The 16,969-nt window shown below is 33.1% G+C and overlaps 1 protein-coding gene across 3 annotated transcripts in view; it reads left to right on the top strand.

Annotated features, from left to right (window-relative positions):
* The window catches only part of Nav3 (neuron navigator 3), a 349,764-nt gene that overhangs the window by 138,415 nt on the left and 194,380 nt on the right, over positions 1 to 16,969 (top strand). The window lies entirely within an intron of this gene.

Below are 16,969 nucleotides of genomic sequence, written 5' to 3'. Positions count from 1 at the left end.
CACTTAAAGAACATGTCACATATATAATAAAATACATTGACCCACATTAGAAACATTGCTAATCTCATCACAGTTACCTCTTTTGTCACATTCTCTAATCACACATGCGCATTCCACTTCTAAATTTATTTAATATATTAAAATGATTCACAATAATATCCTCATAATTAAAAGTAATAACCTATTAATAATGCTTACTCCTTTCCAAGCCATCAAACTATACACAGGTAACCTCTTTAATTATTTTAGGTATTACTTTTTTATATATTTTATTGTGTTTTAAGTATTATCTTTAGTAGTTACTCTCACATAAGTGAATAAAATACTTCTAGAATAGTTCTTATTTATCTGTTTTGGTCATTATATTTTGATTCATAATTCTCCATCTATCACTCTTCATTCATTTGTTTAAAAATATTCTTTAAACCCTTAGGATGCTCCAAATAATCTGATGGGCACTGGAAATATGGTAGAGGATGAAATAGATTTTTAAAATCCTTGTTCTCTTGAAGCTCCCTTTCTAGTCATGGGTGACAAACAGTGGAAAAATAAAGTATGTTGTAATGATTTTGACACTGATATTGGAGAAAAAGAAATCAGAAAAGGGGTCATCAGGCCTAAGAGACACATTTTTGCAAATTTAAATAGGAGGACCTCACTGAGATGATGATACCAATCCCAGAACAAGAGCACTTGGTGTTTGGTAACAGCGAGGGTTTCAGGCTGACAGATGAACAAGCCCTCCAACCCGAGTTAGGAGCCTATTTGGTTTACATCAAAAAGCGAAAACATCCAGTTGGAATGGTTCAGAGGAAAGGAAGCCAAAGAGTAGGATATAATTCAAAAAAAGACAAGTAAGACGTTAGTATGGCTCTGTCATCACTGTAAAGACAGGCTTAATCCTGGCAAGCTGGAAAGCTAGTGCTCCATGAGGAGGATGCAAACAGAAAAAGAAAGGCATCCCTCTGGCTATTGTACTGAGAATGGAATGCATTGGGAAAGGAGATAGCATAGAATCATGGAGAAAAGCTTGGAATACCATAGTAAAAATGGAGAGAAGTTCCAAATGCATTTTAATGGCAGTCTCAGTAAAATAAACTGACAGAGTTCTAATGGAAAGAGTCAACAGGAAGGAGATGCTAACATTATTAGTATTGGCTGTTAGAAAATGGGATTTCCATTTACTGACTGAAAAGAATGTAGGAAGAGCAGTTTTGGTAGGGGAATGTAAAATATCTGCTTATTGATGTGTCATCTTAGAAACGGCTGTGAGTTATATCTGGCTGGAAATATTAAGGAGACCACTGGAACTGCCAGACTGAAGTTTGAGTTTATAGATAAAAATTATGGAGATATTACCTATAAAATTTATAAAAATCTATGAGACTAGACAATAAACTCAGCATAATCTGTGTACAGATGAAGATAACTAAGGTGTTGGGTGAGGAGACCACCAATGATTAGAGATTAAGGAAACAGCAACACCTGGAAGAGGAAATTTTAACAGTTCAGATAGTAAATTGGGAAGAAAACCAGGAAAACTTAGTGTCCTGGAAAGCAAGTGAAGGAACCACTCCAAGGAGGAGGGAAAGATGGATGGGAATAGTTAATGGGTAGCCCCATCATGTTGCAATTGCTGTTCTAAATAGTTTTCACCCACATTCAATCTTTTATAATCCTCAAGGCAATCCTGTGTATAACACAGGCACTGATCTTACTTTTCAGAGAAGGAAACTGAAAAATGAAAAGATCAATTAAAGTGTACAGAGTTTCACAGAGACTAATCTCTCAACTGAATCCAGGAATTCTGACAACAGACCTTGTGTTGGTAACCATTATCTACTGGACCTCAATAGTATCAAATATTGCAAATCAGAAGGATGAGTGCTAAGACCCTACCCAGGGATTTTGCACTGGAGATGTAAAAAAAAAAATTCATTTGTTCTTTTTAGTTATACATGACAGTAGAATCTATTTTGACATATTTATACAAACATGAAATGTATCTTATTCTAATTAGAATCCCAGTCTTGTGGATGTACAGGATGTTGAGATTCACTGTGTAATATTCATATATGTGCATAGGAAAGTTATGTCAGCTACATTCAGTGGAATAGTCCCTTTGGTAACTAGATTGGCATCTACTCAATAGAGAACTGGAGGGAGGAGTTATAGAAATATATATATATATAATTTTTGAATTATAGATATTTATAATTTTTATCAATTAAGATATGTTTATATTCACATAAACAAGCCTTTCTAGGAATGCTTCTGAGGTATCAATATTCTATTCTTTTAGTTTTTTTTTAATTTGTTAGCTTTGTAAATTTGTAAAACAAAATAATATCTTTATTGCTTTTCAATGAACTATAGAGTAACTTTTGTCATTCTATTTAGTAAAACATGAGATTAACACTTTTGTTCAGTTTCCATGCATGCACTAACAATTTCCAAGCCATTTTTCATTTTCAATATTTATAAGATTAACATTCTATTTTGTACACACAAGAGATTCTTGTACATTCTTGATATAGGTTGATTCTAAACGTTGAAAACCAGTGGAGTGTTTATATAATAAACACATTTTATAAATATGTTCTGCAGAATCAAGACAAATCTTACTCTTTCCTTTTCAAGGCCTTTCTAAAAGTCTAGAGAGTATTTATATTTGTTTGAATTTAAGCATAAAATGACAGATATTTTAAATATGGGGCATGGCTCATTTTATAATGCTCCATGGGCATCATTCCAAGCAAACTAAGGAATCCCTGCATTTCAGCAGCATCTTTTCTGTATTTTTTGTATTACTTATTCCTGGAATTATTCATTTATTATAGTTAAAACTCTCTCTTATTTGTTCAGATGGTTAGTTTTGTTTTGTTTTTGCCCATTAAAACCCTTGGCCATAGAATGATCACAGACGGGGATTGACAGGCATTAATTTAATTTCCCCCTTTTCTGGAATTTCCTAGTCTGGCTTCCCTACTTACTCTTCCATACTGAACCCTCCCACAATGTGTGCATAGGATAAGGCTTTCCTTACTCTTCATTAAGCCGTTTATTTTGATTCTCCAAAATCTGCTGAACACTCTTGTTCCTCAATGGCCCTTTTCTTCTGTCCTGTTTTGCTTCATGTTATAAACTTAAACTTTTGTTTTTCCTTTATCAATACATTGGTGCATTAGTGGCACCAAATAAGGGAAAAGAGAGTTATACATAAGTCTAAATCTAAAAAAATAAAAAATAAAACAAAACAATGGAAACATGTTTTCCTTAAAATCAAAATCAATGAACTGAACTATTTTCTGGTTGTAATATAAAACATCATTATTATGTGCTATCTTTCCAAAGTAATTACTGAATTGAAACATATTTTAAAGTATTAAACTGGCTCTTGATTTAGAGAATTTAAGTGATTATATATTAGGGATTTAAGTGTCTAAATAAAAACAAATAGCCAAGTTTTTATAACTTAGTCTTGTTTTTAATGTGAAATGTGTGTGATCATGGAGCTGTGATACACTCGTTTTTAATTCACCATTTATTTAAAAAGTTACCACAGGACATTCTGATTTCCTGTGTATACATTTCATGGGTGTTTTCTTCCTAACATTAATTTGGTTCTAATTATAAACACTTGATTTTTAGTGTTTTAAAGGCAGTCTCTTCTTAAATAAAGTACTGGCAGTAGACTTATTGTACTTGTAATTTTATATCAAATGAAATAATTTTATTAATAAATTATTACATATTAATCTATTAATTTCTTACAATGAAAAATATAACTGTCTTAAAAACTATACTATTGTTGTCAGGATGAAAATTTGTATTTTCCTATATCTGGATATACAAGGAAATCCAAGTTGTAATCAGGGACAACTAAGTACAGGTAGAATTGGATCTCAGTGCCTGCACATTTCAGCAACTGAAGTCATTTTGATTTTGAGATTTTAACCATTGGTTAAGGTCCTGTCTTCATTGCAAAGCTCACTTTCAACACTAGCTTCTTCGTATTTGCATCCTTCCTTCTGCTCACTGTCTCCCACTTTCTGATTGACCTCTTAGCCTCATAAGGTAGATTTTTAAAACCAGCCTTATCTCCCTGCTGGTTCTCAAGGCTAGGAGGCAGACTTGACCAAAGTTTACTATGAGAAATGTTTTGAGGCTACAGCCTCCTCTAAATAATATGTAACTGATTGTTGTGATTATTATATTTACTTTGCCATAAATTAAGAATAGCCTAATTACAGACTCAATAAAATAAACTTTCTTGTAAGTCTTCACATACTTTATGAGTTTATCTAATCATTTTATAAAGGTCATAATTAAAAGTCATTTTCATAAGCATATGTACTTAAAATAGTTAATGTATTTTGTGCAAATACAACATGTTGCAAGTCTTTGGAAATATTAAGTAATCCAATTTTTCACTAATCTGGGTAGTCTTTTCCTAAGTTAGTTTAAATTGGGGGGTTAACAAAATGGCTTTGTCCATTCTTCAGGGTCCAGTTTTTTTTTTTTTGTTTTTAAAGGTGGTTGTATTAAAATGAACTTTTATAATGGAGCTCTCAACATATTTAGATGTAATTTCATTCCATACTGAAAATTGTAAATGGAAAATGATCCATGGAACAGTATAGTGTTCTGAGCTATGTTTAAGTAAAAGCATTGTGGAAAATCTAATTTACGATGACATTGTGAAAGAAATATGAGTCTGGTTTCCTGAGTTCTTTATCTTGGAGTCCAACATTCCTAAAAGAGTAGGAGACTTTGATGGTGATATATCTTACACATGCATCTCCCTCTTTAGTTACTGATTTGAGATCTCTCAAGAGCAGACTGTGCAGGTGGCCTTATTAACTGTCTGTAGAAATTTAAGATAAGACAGAGGTTATAATATATTTTCATGCCATATTTCACTAATGGGATAAGTTATCACAGTAACCTGTCTTAAATGCAATTGGGATGATATTTCAGCCACCCAGCTACTAAAAAGAAACACATGTGGCAGAAAGCTAAGTTTCTCACTCATTTATTTATGGGTAAGTGAATAAATATCTTCAGTGAATTCTCAGCAAAATTCAAGTATAAGGATAAAGAATTTTGTCACATGTTCTGATGTGCATATTGTTGCAAAATATCTTAAATATTTTTTGAAGAAACATGATTTTGAGGATACAAAAGATGTATTTGCAAAAGTGAATGTATACTCTTTCTTGAGTTCATATCTTACCAGCTATCATTCTGTAACAGTTTGTAAAGCTCCTACAGAAAGGAAAATCTTCATAGTAAAGGAGGATTCTGGCTTAAGGAAATATTTAAATCTTAATTCTGAATATACGATTTATTTCCACCTCGATCAATCATAGGATGTCCAGTATAAAGAAATGTATTTCAGTCTATCTCATTCTTAAATATTTAGTAAATGTGCTTTCCTATTTTCCAAGTTCATTCTCAGGTCTGAAAATTCTTAGCAGAAGACTTTCAAAATTATATTTAATTATAATGTATCTTAGGAAGTTTACTTTCAGTTTTTTTTTCTTAAGGCATTTCTAGTAAATTTAAGGGAAATTCTAAAATTTTATAGGGATTGAACCCAGGATTGCTACCACTGAGCTATATTCCTAGCCCTCTTTTATTTTGTATTTTGAGACTGACTATCAACAAGTTCCTGAGAATCTCATTAAATTGCTGAGGGTTTCACTGAGCTGCCCAAGCTTACCTTGCAGTCCTCCTGCCTCAACATATGCGCTACCACATCTGGCTAACCCCTGTCTTTTTAACACTTCAAAATAGAGAAATAAAATTGGGAGATAAAAATCATCCACTAAAACTAAAACCCAGGAATTTCTCTTTTTTTTACTTCATATTCTCCAATTTATTTCTTTGTATTCCTTTGTACAAAAGCATTTCACAAAGGAATAGTACTATTGAAGAACAAATGTGATATAGTGATTAAGAATAACTGTTTCTTACTTTGGGAATCAATAATTTGAGGTGTTTGACTACATAGGGATTCTTTATGGGGATATCCATTCCTATATGTGTAGCGCCTAAGACTGAATATCAATAATAAGACAGGAAACAAGGATGATCCTAAAATAATTTTCTGCAAAATCTCATAATATAGATGAAGAGTTATATATCTCTCTATATATAAATTTCTGTCTGTAAAAATTTAAGATAAGGCAAAGGTTATAATATGTTTTCATGTCATATTTATCTCTATATATTTTTCATGCAATATTTACATATATATGTATTTATATACATATATATGTTGGTAAAAATTCTCATTACATTCTACGTTGATCTAAGAAGCATAATTTATCCAGAAACTTTTGGATTAAGCACATCCATCTTAAAAACACTGTTTTGTGCCTAGTTTTTGTTTTAATAAATCAACCACTGTCTACTTGGGCAGAGTCAGTCAATGCATACCATATGGTTTAATGAAAGGTTGATATTGTTGCTGTAATTTTTGTGTATTACATTAGAAATCAGTTTTCTTTTCTATTGGTTATTTTTTCAAAAATTCATGTGTGATTTTTTTTAACAAATAATCGCCCCTCCCCCCACCTCATGTGCTAAGAGTTATACTAGATATGTAGTTGAGATTGGTGATATTTTTATTTTTCAAGTTGCCCACAGTTTCACAGAGAACCTAGATAGTAAAGCACATAGTTCAGTAGGCTATGCTAAGTAATCTAAAAGAGCACAAAGTGTCATTTCACTTGGATAAGCTGCAGCCTTCTGGGTGGGGAGAAAGTTTTAAGTAGAAATATGTTCTGGATACCTATTGTGGTTTAAAAAACAACAACTCCATGGTTTAGTGGGCAGAGCAATAACCATTTTATTTTGTTCATGTATATTGCAACCCAAGGAATCAGAAAAGGTCCAGAGGCAATGGCTTGTCTCTGCTGCATTATAACCAGGACATCCACTGGGGAAGGAAGGACTGGTTGAAGTGTCACAGACTTCTTGGAGGCAGAATATATCTGCTTGGACAATCCACCTCCAAGATGAGTTCTTCACTGCTCAGTAGCTTACCTGGAACAGAGACTGCACATGTCCAGTCCAGATGGACAGTCTCAGTATGGTATACTTTTTCTATGAGGAATCTATTTGAATTCCACCTAAATTCAAACAGGGGGTTTGGGAAAGGTCAAAGGTCTCACCTTCCAATGGAAGGAGTATCAAATTATTTTTTTTTTTACGGCTATGTTTAAATTATCATGGGGTAGGGCAAGAGAAAAGACTAGAGAAGTAAACAGAGGTCAACTTAGGGAGTCTGAATTCTATACCTAGGAGCTGGGATTTGTTTCCTGAATATAAAGGAAAATTGCTCTGAGCATTTTTAACAGAGGAAAAATGAGGCTATAACAACTTAGAAAGACTGGCCTAGTGACAGGGTGAATCTCATTTCTTTTTGTTGTTGTTGTTGTTGTTGTTGAATAATTAGTGATGTATTTCAATAAGGAAAAATGATAATACAATAATGGAAACATGAGGTGGAAGAGAAAGCAGAAAGAGTTGGGGAGAAATAAATTTCAGCTTCAGCCTCCAGAGGTTTGAGTTGTTAATGGCACTTCTAGATGATGGTGTCTAGCATGTGACTCTGGAGTTCAGGAAAGTGGTCAGGATCAGAGATATAGACCTAAGAACATTTTCTTAACCACTTTTAACCAGTTAAGCTTGATACAAAAGGAATAGAAGAGTATAAAGCTAAGGGGAAGAGGAGAACTCGGTCCAGAACTCTGGGAATCCAAACACCCGTGAGTCAAGTGAGCAGACAAGGAGCACAGTTTTGCAGAATAGATTTTGTTTTTCTACCTTATTAAAGGCAAATAATGTTTTTTTTAAAAAGGAATCCCTCATATTCTGAGTCATTTTATCCTTGTCTTTAAAATTATCTGTAAACTTTGGAATATAAATTTTACAAAACTCTATTTGAAATGCATAGCTTCATCTAATGACCAACCACGTCATTAAAAAATCCTCATTTTAAGATATTTTTTAATGTGCAATGTTGATAGTTACAGGTTCTCGAAATGGCACCCAGTGTGTTGTCCTGGAAATAATGGTTCTTAAGCATCCTATTGGACCAGTTTCTGATGATTCTTTCTGTCCTAGAAGAGTTTCTATTGCTGACTTCAGAATTCAAGAAGATAGGATAATATCCAGGAAAATTGGGGGGTAGAATAGTGCTTCATTGTTTCTCCCTTCAAGAAATCATGTGCCCAAATTAATTTTAAACTTGGACACAAGGAGCCATAGTTAAAAGCTCAGCTCCTATACTTCTTAAGGCCCAGCTTGTGGGCTTTTGTGTAGGGATACGGTGACATTGAAAGTGGTAGTTAAGAACCATCATTTTTGTGGTAGGAAAGACTACTAAATACAGGTAGATGAGGCTACTTTAGAGATTGAGAAATGTGATATTACATTTACAGGATTTATACAGATATTTGCAGGGCCTTCAGGGACTCTATAATGTGCATCTGAATTCCAGTGTATTTTTGTTATTAATTGTTTATTTGTACCAGACATTGTTCTAAGTGCTGTACAGTTGACTCCTCACAAAACATTTCTGTAGGTGAAGCTGTCACCCTTGTTTACCAGATGAGGAAATAGGCACAGAGATCAGTGAGCTGGTATTTTAACGAGGGCTATTGGCTCCACATTTTGTGCTACTAGCCAATATACTACATCTTATTATTGGTATTTCAGTTTATCAATTCACAGAAAATATACAATGCATCACTTTCTGCATATCTGCATAATGTTGTGTTTTCCCTTCCAAACTTGAAGTGAATTCAGTTTCCATCGAATAACCCTTTACATTTTTATGAAGAATATATATGTTCATATACATGATCTTAAACGTTATATTTCTCATAGTGAAACAGTCATCTCTGCTTAAACCTATTTTTTCCCAAATTAAATCATTTAAACACAGTGCTAATATATGGTCAGTAGTCGATAACTTCTTTTTAAATAATTTATTAATTGATTGCATAAATGAATATTAGATTAATGTGAAGCATGAACTAGGTCAAAATTCTCAACATCGGTGTCTGTCACTTTCAAAATCTTAGGAATGTGAAGTTTCTTTCTTATTTATTCATTAGTTTGTCATAAAGTTTATTCTGAGTATTTATGTACTTTATAAAAGAACTATTAGAGTAAGATTATAGAGTCTGCTATGTAGGTAGATTTGCTCATTCATGAATATCCATCCTCCCAAGACTTTGTCCCCTCCTTGAATGTTGACATAACTTAGAATTGGAGTTTTGATTTTTCCTCTGTTCTCTTCCTACCCCACACATAGATGTTCAACCTCCTTTTCTTACATTATTTTCCCATGTCACTGTACAATTCAACTCAAGCCAGAGGCCCAGGAGTCATTGTAGATTTTTTCCCCTCTTTTCCAGTTCCTGTGTCCACTATTTCAACAGAATCTTTTGCTTCTATTTCCTGTGCTTCTACCTTCATTGAGCTCCCATCAAATCTGGCCTGAATTATAACAGTGATTTTCTATTTGGTCTCCCCATTTCCAGTCTAGTCAAGTTTTCCAACCTCCTTTCTTCCTTTATCCCTTCTTTATAAGTCTAAGAGTAGGATGTATCTCATCTAAGAAGGTATCATTTATTCTATAGTTAAAACCTTTTGATAATTCTCCAGATGAAGGCCACATTCCTTAGCAAGTGGATATGGCGCTCTCTAGGATATTAGGGAGAAAAAGCAGGTGTAAAAGTAGTAGTTGTGAATAAGAAAAGACAAAATATTTTAAATGATCACAGTAATTAACTATCACTTCCTTCAACTGAGATTTTTGATGAAGCTTGATAATAATTAAAGGAGATGAAGTTGTGATGTGTGAAGTCTAGGTATTTTGATGAGTTTAATAATCCCCACATGCCTTATATCTGATATATAATATAAGGCATGTGGGGATTATTAAATATATATTTAATTTTAATTTTAATCTATATTGAGATACAATCCACAAAAATAAGACCTACCATTTAAAACACTCAATTGATTGGTTTGGGGCCAAGTCATGCAATTGTTCAACCATCACCACTCTCTAATTTTAGAGTATTTTAATTATCTCACAAAGAAACCAGGTGCCCATTAGAAATCACTCGCCATTCCTCTGCCTTATATCACTCACCATAAGCAACTGCTAATATATTTTCAGTCTCTATTGATGTCCCCATTCTGGACACTTTAAATGAAGGAAACAATATGAATGATGTATTAAATGAAGTTTTTAAAAAAATTCTTTAATATTTGTTTATTTTTATGTGGTGCTGAGCCTCGAACCCAGCACCTTGCATGTGCTAGGCAAGCACTCTACTGTCAAGCCACCACCCGAGCCCCAAATGAAGTTTTTTTTTTTTTTTTTATGTTGTCTCTCTGAATGCCAAATAGTATCAACTGAAAGTGGGTTTATTTATTTCAAACTTATAAAGGTGATATTTTGTAGGTAGGATAAAAGAATTATTATAATGCCTTGAGGATCTTTGTAAATCTACAGGGCAATGAATAAGCAAAGAAGCATGACAATAATTTAAGTGAGAGTCAATTTCTAAGAAGATAATATGGCATAACAGAACAGCATAGAATTTTGGAATTTAACCAACTTAAATTCAAATTTCAACATTGGAGTTTTATAAGATGTGTTACATATTTATATAATCTTCATTTAAAAACATCAGTTTTCATGTTTGTCAGATGCTGGGCATACAGAGTATCAGCTGTATGGGACCATTGTGAAAAATAAATACGAAAATAGACATAAATGCCTTTCACTTAATAAGGATACAAAAAGGACTATTTATTATCTTTCCCTTTCTTTTTTAACATACTTATGATAATTCCAATATTAGATAAATTTCCTTTGCTTAAAAGGTAAAGATATAACATGTCATATTTAATAATTCACCTTGGAAATAGCAACCAATTACTTAGTTATTGAACATAGACCAACCCCATAATATGGACTGAGAGTGTACAAGCGAACATAACATGATTCCTGCTCAGGAGAATACCACAACCTGTTTAGTAGACCTTTATCCTGATCAATTACCATATAGTCAAGATAGACTGGGAGATATCAAGGAAGTATTTAGAAAGGAAGCTCTAAAGTTTGAAATATACACTTGCTGTAAAAGGAATGGAGGAATAGATTGGTGTCCAATGTTATGGTTTTTAAAATATTCATGACCATAACATTAAATCTTGGGAGATGGGACAGTGATTGAACGTGTATTTGAAAAGTAGGAGTAGTTGGATATACCTGTTTTGTCAGGACAACTAAGGGAGATGATTTCTAGAAGGGATCTGCTGACAGCTAGAGCAACAGTGTGATATAAGATGAGCACTGAAACAGGGCTTGAGGTGCTTACATTATACTATTTAACTCTGGAAACTACATCTTTTTTCCCCTCTGGGGAGACATTTCTAGGTGTTATGCAGAACACAGCATTTCTAGTTTTAATATACATAGAAATTATATGGGGATCCTTTTAAAAATGCAGATTCTCAACCTGACATAACTTTTCTGTGTACATATATGAATACACTACAGTGAATCCCACATTGTGTACATAATTTTATCAAAATGGACTCTATTGTCATGTATAACTAAAAATAACCAATAAAAAATAAAATATATATTCTGGCTCAGGAAGTCTGAGAGGGAACCTGAAATTCTGTACTCCTAACAAGTCTCAGGTGATGCCAGTATTATTGGTCTACAGACAACACTTTGAGCAGTAAGGCTCTAGTGATTAGTAAGAACAGGTCATCCGCAGTGTAAGATGTGTTTACTTTAAGAAGCTTTCTTTCCTTATACTAAGTGGATATTGTAATTCCACATGAGGATTTATACTAAAGCTGGAATAGGAAGTTCTGAAATTTGGATCCTGCTGTGTTTTGAACAGCAGATAAGTCCCAGTCTTATTTAAAAACATAGATTGTATATAGTTGTGTCTTCTTCCCTTCCACATTCAGGAAAATGAACAACATCCCTTTGATGTCCCTCTTTACCAGAAAGGTAATCTCAGGTCCTTCCTTAGGAGAACTCCCAGTGAGTCTCAAAACATTTACTTCTTCTGTGTTTTTGCTTCTGACTTTTGTTTTCCTCTTCCTCATCTATTAGCTAGGTGTTTCATTTGACAACATTTCAGGAAAGAAAACTGCAATCTTCACTTTGGGTATCTGAAAACTCCCACTTCCTTGGTCTTCTGACCATTCACTTACCCCACTTTGTCTTGGAGCTGTGTTTACATGTCCCCTGTGTCTGTTATTAATACACTGCAAGTTAGCTGTGCCTGTGCACCTGCCTCGTCACTAATCTGTGATAAACTTAGAGGTTGGGAAGTAGTATTATAGGCCCTGTGAGGAAAAATGCTTTCCTGCTGTCCAGGAAGAGAGACATAAAGCAAAATGATTTTTATAAGAAAAAATAGGAGCTATTGAGAAACAAAGATTTTGAGACAATCAAAAGAGTTATGAGCAAGATGGGGAAAGATTGAATATGTAAGCAGCTGAAAAGAAAAAAATGCAGAGAAATAAAGAGGAATATGGAGATTGAGGATTTGTGATTTCCAAGTGATTTTAAGGCTAAAGTAATAGCTTAATTTTTAAATAACTGATTACCAATGCACAGCTAAGCCTCCTAAATTTTATTCCTATCTTATTTTCAAATGAGAACAAAGAAACAGAGAGAGGTAGCAAAGCATGAAAGCAAGTTGGCAGCAAAACTATAATTAAAATAGCAAGCAGCACGTTTGTAATTAAAATATACCTCTATATATGCACATATGAATGTACATATGTATATTCACACAAATGCAGTGCCTTTAACATTATGAAGTATTAAAGAGATGTGAGGCATATGCCAACCTTGTATTTTACCCACTGGGCTCTTGATAGATGCTAAAAAGCCAGCTAAATAAAAAAGAAATTAAAAAGTTCTTACAAGGAGACTATGCTTCTTGGTCTATAAACATCTGTGAATGGTAGAGACTGATGTAGTTACAGGCCAGGCATTTTTGACCAGGAAGCTATTAGAAATTCAGATTGGTACAACAATTCTTTTAATAGAACAAAAAAATAAAAAATTAGAATTGATTTTCAATAGATTATTAGTTGATGAAATAGTAAATAACATAATATATACTATGCATTAAAATTTAAACATAATAAATAGACTCGTGGAATGGCAATGTTACCCTGTCAGTAGACCTACTATGATAAATATAAATTCTTTTCAATACACTAAGTACTGTGGCAGTTATACTTGATAGAGTAATTAATTTCTTCAAGTTAGTAATGCTACAAATACTTCTTATATTACTTTTTATTTTTTAACAAACTAAATTCCATTTAAATTCCTCATGGACCCCCCCAATCAGATTCGACCTTTTACCGACTTACCACCTACCTTGCTTCATTTATTATCAACTTTTCATAAAGGTTTAACAGTTAAATGTTTAACAACAGTTTAGTGTTTGATTGAGTCAGGATCTAAATAAGGATTCATACATGACAATTACTTTTAAGTTATTTTAAGACTTATATAGGTTTTCCCTCCAAATATTTTTTTTGTGCAATTTGTTTGTTAAATGAATTGTGTCATGTGTCACGTTGAGAATTCCACAGTCGTCTTCTTTTTCTCTTAACTGTATTCCTGGAATACAAGTCTTTCAAAATGCATCTCTGTTGTCCAAATAAAAATTGTGTTAACAATATACTCCCTATTATTAAAATTATGCAATTGGTTTGGTGATGTAGGTCACATTTTTTTCCAAAATGTACTATTTTTCTCTTTCAATAAGAGAAAGCAGTCAAGCTCCCAATGTCTATGATAGTCTTGGCACATCTTATTAAATAAAAAAAAATACCAGGAATTTTATTTTCTTAAAAAAATCACAAAACCTTCATTTCTCTTTTCATCAACTTGAATATGTTTCAAGTGCATTTGTGGGACTTTTCTGATAAACTATTTTATCCTTTGTAATAATTCAAGCAAAGAGATTACCTTGAAGAAAGCTTGTTATGTTTACAATTTTGAATAACTAAAATTATGTTTTTATTACATGAGAAGGTAAAAAAATGCAGAGATTCCATGTGTATCTAGGAGATGATGGCATGTTAGGTGTACTTGGTGTTATTTACAGTGGTCCTTTAGAAGAATTTAGTTACGATGGACACAATTAGGAAGTATTCCCGTGGGAATGACAGCGAGAGTAAGGCAGCCCAAATAAGAGAAGCACAATTAATGTTTGGGTGATGGTTAAGAATTACTCTTGAGTACAAAATGCATGAGGTGACAAAGGTAGAACATAGGGTGCAAATGTAAAGAAGCCCTGTAGAACTCTTTGAATGCTAGAATCTACTTTTCAGTGCCACCAATCTTCTTTATGTTTTAGGAAATTTATGGTTTATCTCTTTGCACTTTTCTTCCTTCACCTATAACATCAGGAGATAAGACTAGATACAGTTTGTGGTCCTTTGTGGTTCTAATTGTCCCATTCTATATAATGAGTTTGGTAAGAGTGAAACCTTTCAACTCCTGTATTTAAGAGGCACTGTGGAAAGTGTTGAAAGTTTGAGTTAGTGTGATAAACCTGGGAATTGAAAGAGAACAAAGATGCAAAAGGATTTGTAGCGGTCCACACAGCATGACTAGATTTTGATTGCTCATCTGTAACAATTGAAAAGGAAAAGGAAAAAGTCGGTTCTTGAGATTTCAAGTCCATATCACTGAAGAAATTTTGCTTCCATGAATAGAAATAAAGTTATTAATGGAAGGAACAGAAGATAAAAGAAAGCAAGTAGTGATTTTTGGTGTGAGTTTAAAGATCATGAACACGTCTTTTATGTAGTTGATATTTGTGGCTGGAAGTATGTAGATGAGGTTAATGCTAAAGGGTAACATTTTACTTTAGATCTTTGTAGGAAATAAAGTACTAAGTGAACCAATGCATAAAAGTGTTTGAGGAAAGAAGGAATACACTTTGGGAGGAAAAGAGTTGGGAAACTAAGATTTGTTGAAGGAAAAAAGGACTAAAGGATGTAATAGACAATCAAGTGAGCTTGGCTGTCTATGAAAAGGAGAGATTCCAAAAATAGAAGAGTCAGGTGGTCAAATTCAAACATAAATTTGGAAAAACTCTGGTATTCTTCAGAAATGCAAGAGAAGAAGGAAAGAAGCTAAATGTCAAGAAATTAAAGTAAGAGAACTTGTTTAGAACAAAACCAGGCAGCAAATACTGTATTCTTTCATAAGAAATCAGAAAACACATATGGGCAATAAAATCAAGATGATTTTGACTAAATTACTTAACCTTGCTAGACTTGGTTTTTCCTTTATTTCTAGTTCTATACTAGGAATTATATTATAGTATTTCCTTAAAAACATGGAGCAAAATCAATGAGGTAGTCTCATTTCCCTGAAAGGATATATGCTGCTTGATTATTATCTTTATTACATACATTTGTGTTCAAATTGGAAAGTATAAGACAAGAAGTAGTCACTAAACTTTAAATGGTTCTCTTATTCTTGGACTGACAAGTTAACTGAGAAATTCACAAACAATTTTTCCTCTCTTTGGGTCCCTTTAAAAAAAACTTTAAATTTTAAATGAATATCTCATTGCATTGGTATAGTTTCTTTTTTTCTTTTTTTTATAATTTATTCTAATTTGTTATATATGACAGCAGAATACATTTTAATTCATATTACACATATATAGCACATTTTTTTCAACAATTCTCAATAGCTAAACTGTGGAACCAACCTATATGCTCTTCAGTAGATGAATGAATAAAGAAAATGTGGTGTATATACACAATGGAATATTACATGGCATTAAAAGAGAATAAAATCATAGCATTTGCATGGAAATGGATGGAGTTGGAGAATATAATGCTAATAAGCCAATCCCCCAGAACCAAATGCTGAATGTTTTCTCTGATATAAAGATGCTGATTCATAATGGGGAATGACAAAGGTAGGGGGAAGTATGGGAGGAATAAATGATCTCTGGATAGGGTAAAGGGGGAGGGAGGGGAAGGGAGGAGGGAAAGGCAGGTAAATGGGATGGACATCATTACTCTAAGTACATGTATGAAGACATGAATGGTGAGACAGTTTATTTTTTACTTTTTACTTATTCTGGTATTACTATTACTGAGATAGTTTGGCCAGTTATAACTAGACGTTCAGTGTGATTAAAATACAGAATGTATTATATGCAAATAACCATGTATATAACATGACAAATGTAAAAAATAAGTGTTCAATGTACCCGAAGACTTCCTCTATGAGGAAGGACATCTGTGTTACCCGAGACTTGCTCAGAGGACTAATAATTAATTTAGGAAACAGATCCTGATCCTAAGCCATCTTTTTCTTCACTAAAGTGCTCCTCGCTGCTGGGCAGCAAAGTAACTGGATCAATTGCAGTAAGGCTCCATGTGACCCTTATCACCCTGATGTTGGTGACAAGGGTCACATGGATGATGTCACCCCAGTGTTGGTCCTGTTTCTTTGAACACTAATTCATCAACTCTTAATAACTAAGAGACAGTTTAACTTAATATACAAATTTGCATTTGTTTTATGAAGTGTTATTCTTCCAAACTTGGCTTACTTAATGCTTTCTTATATGTCTTTGAATGAAGATTTTGATTTAAAAAATCATTAAGAAAGGCAACTCAAGAGTGCCCAAAATTGTTACCAGTATTTGTTAAGCTTGTTTTTCAAGAATTTAAATACACTTACATTTCAACTTTTGGGTAGACCCTTCTTTAGAGAAAAATATTTTACTGTACATTTCCTTTAAAAATTTTTGTCTAGTAGAAACAATAACTTATTACACACAAACCTACTTGGATTTCATAAGATGCAATAATACTATTAAGAATATTAATACTATCACACAATCATAAT

This window comes from Urocitellus parryii, chromosome 5, assembly GCF_045843805.1.
Source record: "Urocitellus parryii isolate mUroPar1 chromosome 5, mUroPar1.hap1, whole genome shotgun sequence".
Lineage (NCBI taxonomy): Eukaryota > Metazoa > Chordata > Mammalia > Rodentia > Sciuridae > Urocitellus > Urocitellus parryii.
Note: the sequence above shows the minus strand (reverse complement) of the source record. Positions and strands in the feature narration are given on the sequence as shown.